The following is a 7,577-nucleotide window of genomic DNA, read 5'->3' on the forward strand; positions in this document are numbered from 1 at the left end:
GAATGAAAGAAACTCAACACGCTCTTTACTCCCCGTAACTCTTATGCAATAACATCTATTACAGGACAAGCCTGGACAAACATCCAGGGAATGGACTTCAGAACACAACGGTGCACTTTAAGTCAGTCCATGCAGGGGGAGAAGTATCTACTGCCGGTTTTGTCGAATGCCTCCACATTACATCAGCATATTTAGTGGAAGCTTCTGTATTTTGTTGTCATTGTTATTGGCAGTAATATAATAAGTGCTTTTTATTATTTTAATATTTCCCCATCCTAACATCCTGTGGAAACAAGAGTGGATGTTCACACCCCTTATCTATCACGCCAGGGCTTTTACAGAGCCTACGAGGAGGTAAGTCAGGCTAAACTTCACAGGGTTCCCCACTGAACACAAGAACAACAACAAAAATAACTTTTCGTACAATGAAACGCAAAAAGATGACAGACTGTGTGGGCTTAAACCCTTGGTTTAACTGGAAGGGTGCCATAACGCAAACTGCACGGTGCCCCTGTCCCCAGACCAGCCAAAACCGCTGCACCGAACTTATCCCAGGAGCAGACGCAGACATCGCAGCAGCCAGCCCCGGCCCGGGGGAAGGCCCGACCCCGGGGCGGGGGGAAGCCCTCCCGCTCACAGGGCACCGCCGACAGGTCAAGTCCAATCCCCCGCAGCAGCTGGGAGACCCGCCGGCCGGGCAGGCCGACCCCGCCGCCTCATCCCCCCCACCCCCCGCCGGCCTCTCCCAGCCAAACTAAAATAACTGCGGGGCCGAGAAGGGAGGGCAGCGGCGGCGGGGGCCGGGCGCCGGCCCGGCGCAGGGCTGGCGGCGGGCCGGGAAGCTGCCTCTCGCCTTCCACCCAAGGACACGAGTACAAACACCTCTGCCCTGGGATGGCTCCTGCGCACGCAGCGAGGCGCTGCCCGCCGGGGGAGGGGGGGGTGAGGGGAGGAGGAAGGAACGACCAAAAAAGGGAGAAAAAAGAGCTCCGGGGCCCTGGGCCCAGCCCGGCCCTGCCACCGCCCCGCAGCCCCGGGCCCGCCGGGTGCGGGGGTCGGGAGGGCGGACGGGGGAAACCCTCCCCTCAGCCCCCCCCCGCCGCTGCCCAGGGTAGACCGGGCAGCCGCCGCCCCAGCTGCCCCGCCGCGGAGAGGGGCCGCCAGCCCCCGGCCGGCCATCCCGCCCGCCGCCCCCCGGCCCAGCCGCGCTCCCCTCACCTGCCTCCGGGCCCGCCGCGTCCCGCCGCCGCCCGCCCGGCCCCGCCTGGCCCCGCTCGCTCCTCACCAAACTTTTTTTTCCCCCTTTCTCCGTGTTTCGTTGCCCTCAGTGACGCGGGCGGGCGCTGATTGGCGGAGCCGAGGAAGGGAGGCTGCGAGGAGGAGGAGGCGGTGCTACGGCCTGCAACTATTTATTAGAAGGAGACGGCGGCGACGTGAACCACAGAATGCTATTTAAAGGGACAGCAGCCCGTCCCGTGTTTCACCCCGTCACGAGTGACCTGAGGCGAACGTAGGGCTGGGAGCGGGGCTGCGGCCGGGGGCGAGCGGGCAGCTGCCGCCGGCACTGGGCAGGTTGAGTGGGCGAGCCCTGAGGCAGGCGGGGTGGCCCGGCCGGCGCTGGGGGGGTTGTTCCCCTCAGGCTGGGGGCCGGGGCCTGCGGCGGCCTTCGGGAGGCAGCCTGTGAGGACATCGCCCCCTCACACCGCGCCGTCTCTTGGCACGTCGTCGTCCACCCTCCCTCCCCTCCCCAAATAAATTAATTTTTCTGTAAAAATCCTGTGTAGCTGCCTACCGCCACCCCCTCTGCCCAGGGGGGTGTTTCAAATCCGTGAAGGAAAAGCTTTTCTGTCAGAGCGGGTTTCCCTTGGGTGGGCTGCGGGCGGCTCGGGGGGTCTGTTCATCACCCGGAGCCCCCTCGCCAGTCACTCGCTTTACATCCCGTGTAAAAAGTCAGCTGCAGGTTTTGAATCTCTTTTGTTATCTACAATGTCACATGACTTGTTTGTGTTTTCTTTTTTTCATTGTGGGGCTCTGAGACAATGCACCACAGCTTATTTTTACACAGAACGTCACGTCACGCCTGGTATATGGAGTCTCGCCTAATGTCACAGGCAGCTGTAAACTATACCATGAAGAAAGGTTTTAAAGGTGAGATTTAAGGATGCTGAGCGACTTGGCGGCTTGAAGCAGCTAGGAAGGGAGGACAGGATTCCAAAGAGATGAAACAAGCTAAATAAGAGAGGAGTTTTATCTGTGGGTAGTGGAGAGGAGCAGGCCAAGACTGGAGGAGCTGCCAGGAGGTGAGCTGAGTTTGTAGAGAGTTTTGGAGGAGGAAAAAAAAGTGAGCAGTTGTGAAGCTCAAGGGAAGCCAGAGAAGCTGAGGATGGGTAAAACATGTTTCCATTTCCTAGGGGAACAGTGAACAGATTTAAAAATTTTTGGTCTTTTTTGAGCAGAGAAACTTGAGACTATCCTAAGGAAGGCATTGCAAGAGGACACATAACGATTTCAGCAAAGATAAAGTCCAAGCAGAGATCTTCCATTGGTAAAAGCTCACTATCACCAACGTTGTGAGCCAAGTAGGCAGATCCATACACCTGGCAAAAGCCCTTAATGGGAACTAGTCCCCTAATTTTTTTGGTTTGAATATCTGAGCTTGGATCAGCACCAGAAAATGATGGAACAACCAGCATGGAAGTGCTAACATAGCTTTACAGCTATTTTGGTAGAGATTATTCACTCTTGGCTGTCTTCGCTGATGCAATGTCTTCCAAATGCCAGGTTGCACGAACAGAAGATGACCTGCATTGCATGTGGGTATCACAGCATTCCCCACAACATTATTTGGAGCGCTTTCATGGTCTTGGCAGTAATCATAAGGAGCTGTGGGGAGTAATGATCACATTCCACCAAGCCTCCCCATGATCATCTTTTTTTATATGATTTTTTTAAACCTTGAATTCCCTTTGGTTCATCTCGGACTGCTTTCTTTGTGCCAGGTTTCACCTCATCATTAGAAATATAGATGCAGACTAGTGGGGTGGAACATTCACAGTGTCTGTTTAGAAAAAGGCCAACTGATTCTTTTGCAGTTGTGAGCAACCAGCACAACAGCTGGCAGTACAACAGTGGGAATAAAAAGGGAAATGCAAACAGTGAACAAGATGGGCACCTCCTGCCAGGCATTATTGACCAGCAACACATGGCGGAACAAATGTTAAGTTATGGCATCAAATGTCAAGGCGGGGGGCAGCAGAACATTCTAATGTGATCTTCCTCAAGTTGTGTATGAAGCTTGTCTGTTTTCTGATGTGCCAAAATGAGAAAACTCAGTTACAGTAATGCTGGAGTAAGTAAATTTCTTGAAGCACTCAGGATCAGTATGTTTGGTATGAGTAGAAGCCGCCACATCTCAAAAGAGGCGAACAACTGGGAAATAAGGAGCACAAGGTTTTATGTCATTTGTAGAAAAAGAGCCAGTATTCAAACTGTCTCTGAGGGAAACAACTCATAAACAAGATGACCAGGCTTGTTCTTGGGCTAGAATAAAGGTTGTAGTTAAAAATTAAATTTACATCTTGATCCACTGTGAATGGAAGACATAATGTTGAAGAAATAGTGTTCAATTTTCTCATTTGAGGACCTCAAGACCAATAGGCTAAAAAACCTTGCTGAACTCAAGTAGGATAAGGAAAGAGGGAAGTGTATAATCAGAGAAATGACTAAGCTGTTAACCACCCAGAGGAGGGCATCCTTCACTCTGAGAAAGGGCCAGAAGTCAGCTAAAGAACATGGGAAGTCAAAAGTGACCCTGAGCCAGCAGATGAAAACAGAAGACTCTTTTCTGTAGACCACTGCAGAGGAGTTAGAGGCTGTTCACCCACCTTAAGTTGATAGGAATAGTTTTGATTTTTAAGAGTACCTAAATATTCAGCAGGACATAGGACTCCCAGAAGCATGGGGAGGTTGATATGCAATGGGATGTTCATCTTCCTGGAACAACTTCAATCTACCAGGTGTGATTTTGCTTCAACAGAGCAGTCAAAAAGAAGCTCCAGATGATTAAGTAGGGGATCCTGGTACAACCTGAAACACCCAGGAAGGAGGTAAAAGGTTTCCCAGCTCTGGTGGTGGTTTGATGATGTATTGTGAAATGGCACCTCCAGTGAACACTACTTCCTCATTCATAACGTCACAACTGAAACAGTGTTTAATCTCCTTGACCTGCATTACTTAGATCTGCCTGTCATATTTTAAGGCTCCCATCACCTTGATATCTCAGCACAACTTATTTTCATGTTTTTAATGGCCATCTATTCACATACCTCTTCAGAAAATGTTGGCACAAGTTTTCTGAAAGGAGTTTCTCCTAATTTTTGCTCCCTTCTCCCAAATCCATTTAATCTATCTGCTAACACAGAGGACCTTTTTCTTTGGTTCATTTTATGTTTGTTTCTGCTATAGTAGCTTGTTATTTCTTTTGCTAAAGCATTAGAAATCACTTGAGGAATCTTAGTAATGTATTCATTTTGAGGTAGATTTATCTTCAAACCTGGTTAAATAGAAAATCTCTTCTTCACTTCAGTGGGCTTTGGATCAGGTGTTTAGTGCTAACATCATTTCAGTTCTTCTAATCTAGTTGTTTGGGGCCCAGCATGCAGCCCCTGAGACTGCTGAGATTTTCACCATAGGCTTTAATGAGAGCAAAATCAGACCCTACTTCCTGAGAGACAGCCTGTGAAAATCCAAAAGAAATAAGCACAAGACATCCTTGCAGAACTGAGTCTTAAATTTGATCTTATTTGATTCTGAATCTCGCTGGATTTTTTTTCCACAGCCACTTTGACCTCTGTTCTGTGTTTTATCCTAACAGGATGAGCTGGAGGTTCAGTTACCAAGGCCTACTGGAAATTGGGCCCAGCAGTCATTTGGCAGTGGCCTTTCAGGAAAAGCAATGCCAGCTCTCTATTGCAATGCCCACATTCAGAGATCTGTAGAATTAGAGTCCAAATTCTGCTTGTATTTGCAAGCCCAGAACGCCACTGACTTCAAGGGGGTTGTAGGATTTTAGCCAAGAGCAGAAATTGGCCCAGGATATTTTCAGGTTCCCTCATGTTTCTGTTTATATGATGTTATCATCAAGAACTAACAGCACGCTTCAAGCTGGATTTTACTTTTAAATTACATAAAGGATATTTACTGTGCCAACGCTACATACTTTGCAAGAAAGATGCACATATGGAAATGAAAAAACACTGATTACCATTAGGATTTCCAGCTTTCAGCATTCATTTTCCAAAACAACCCAGGGACTATTTCTTATCAAAAAAATGCACAAATGAAAATCCCGTTTCTTGGCATTTATGTATGGCATTCTGGAGTCTCAGTCATCAAGTATGTTATGAAAATGGTCAGAATAAAAAAGGCTCATAATATACAAAAAGCTTAATACACTGCTTTTATTTTCTGTATACTGGTTTCCCAGTCAGAGAGATTACTCCATCCCTAAAAATAATTTATATTTTTCTGCCTCTCAAGGGGTAGGAAAAGAGAAGATCTGGAGAAAGCTGAGTGATCACCAAGGACAACAGGTAAAAACACAGATAAAAGTTGAGAATGAATGGATCAAAACTGTAAAACCAGGTAGGTGGGATGCCAGGCAGAGCATGTCGGACAATGCCCACTGCTGCCTGAAACCATCGCAGTGGCCAGTGGAGCCAGGTCAATGCTGCCCTGCCTGGAGCGACGGCACCTGCTTCAGAGCCAGCAGCTCATGGATACTCTGGGAGCTGCAAAAGGGACCCGAGAGCAAACTAGCTGCTCAGTGTCTGTCTTGAGCAGGGAGCAGCGTAGGATGGAGGTCCTCCACAGAGCAGAGCTCCAGTCTGGTTCTAGTCGGAGCTACTGGGCTGCTCAGCACCTTTCGAAATGAGGCAGACTGTTTTGCCACCTGGTTACAAATCTGTGAGCTTCCATCTAGATAGCAGTGTTTAGAAATCTGGGCTGGGGCCTGTTAAAGCCTTAACAACTCCCTCCTTAAGCTTTTAATATCCATGTTAAATAGTTCATTGAGCATGGCCTGGTATTCAGGAGAACACTGTGCCCTTGTCGGCCAATGAGTAACTTCAGGCAAAGAAATCCCACTGAGAGCCCCTCTGTGCTCCTCAACCCTACCCGTAACGGTGGCATCTTAACATGTGTCGGCCTCTGTATATGCTTGCCTTTCACCCTACTGTAGAAACAGGGTTTTAGTATTAATTACTATTTAAAACTAACATCTGGAGTCCTAAATTCTGTGACATTAAAGTATCCATATACCATGCTTGTACAAACACTTGCACAAGCAGGTCACTGTACAGAAAGCCCAGAGGCTATCAACTGCTCTGGCTACCAAGTGCTAAATTGTGAGTATAAAGGGACCAGAGATGCTCTAACAGGACAGCAATATTCCTTTGGACGCAAGGAACTGAAAGTCTCTGTGCACACAAGAAATCTGTCCCTCTCTGATTCTGTTCTAGCCCTCGCAATTTCAGGGGAGAAAAGATCCTGGTGTCAGTACAGCACGGTTTGGTGATCCCTTAATAGCAGCACTCCTTCCGAGCCCTTTAAAAGCCAGCAGAATTTAGTGCATCCCTGAGGCTGCTCTGAGCCATTGTTTTTTCGCTTTCACAACTTTCTGTTGCCCCCACTGAATGTAGCCAAGCTCTTAGCTCATACTGTGTCGCTGGATTCTTGGATTTAGAGACAAAGCAATGACTGGGCTGTTCTGTATAAATAATCTCGGTCCCTGGACACATTCCGGTGTCTAGAAAGCAAACAGTATGCTCAAAGTGTCTGTCAAGGGTGTAGATACAAATGTTCCAAATGGCAAAAATGCCTGTTCATCCATCTACCTGCCTGCTTAGGAATGCTGAGAGCACTGGACAACCACAGGTTTGATGCTCTTGTTTGTTCTGTTACTGTCCATCTGACCTTGCTGTTTCAGATAGGTTATTTGTCAATGCCAGAGAAATCTGCTGCAACAACAGAGGTAATATCTGGTGTCAGTATTCTCCAGCTCCTTGAGGCAACTACCTCATTAGAGAAGCTAAACGATCGCTTTGATTGCTTAGAAGCAACCCATTTGTTTTGCAAAGATCTCCAAGCAGTTATTCACTTCTTGTAAAATTATAATGCCTGAAGTTTTTTTCTAAAGCAGACTTGGATACTGGAATTACTTGAAATTTGCAGCCAATAATAAGTTTTACAGCAAAACAGACCTGATCAGTGTTTATTTAAGTGAGACAATTAATCTTCTCTGTCAAAATGTCATCAGATTTTGCCCTGATTTAAAAACAATAAAACGTTTTCCTGGAGAAAGTAATAAAACAGGACATTTCTATAGCTTCACAGATGTTCATAATGCATTTGAGATTTTGTATGCTTTCTTTAGGAAATTTGGAGCTGAGACTTTTAATATACCTAGAACACATATTTTTGTCCCATAATATCCAAATATTTTGTCACAATCAGCTTTGAGCTTTGTCATAAACTTTGGCAGGGGACATCAAGCTGAAATGGGATGACTGCTGTCCTGG

The 7,577-nt window shown here is 47.5% G+C and overlaps 1 protein-coding gene across 6 annotated transcripts in view; it reads right to left on the minus strand.

Moving 5' to 3' along the window:
- ZFAND6 (zinc finger AN1-type containing 6) overlaps window positions 1-1,312 on the minus strand; it is a 39,775-nt gene extending 38,463 nt beyond the window's left edge. For 3 of the 6 annotated variants that reach the window (XM_068410539.1, XM_068410538.1, XM_068410534.1), the window contains exon 1: window positions 1,219-1,301. The gene's annotated coding sequence lies outside the window, so the exon portion shown is untranslated. Of the gene's footprint in view, window positions 1-1,218 lie in introns of all 6 variants that reach the window. The other 3 variants (XM_068410537.1, XM_068410536.1, XM_068410535.1) reach the window with 3 other exon arrangements.
- Window positions 1,313-7,577: the final 6,265 nt, after the last annotated feature.

The sequence above is a fragment of the Nyctibius grandis genome, chromosome 11 (genome assembly GCF_013368605.1).
Source record: "Nyctibius grandis isolate bNycGra1 chromosome 11, bNycGra1.pri, whole genome shotgun sequence".
NCBI classification, from domain to species: Eukaryota; Metazoa; Chordata; class Aves; order Nyctibiiformes; family Nyctibiidae; genus Nyctibius; species Nyctibius grandis.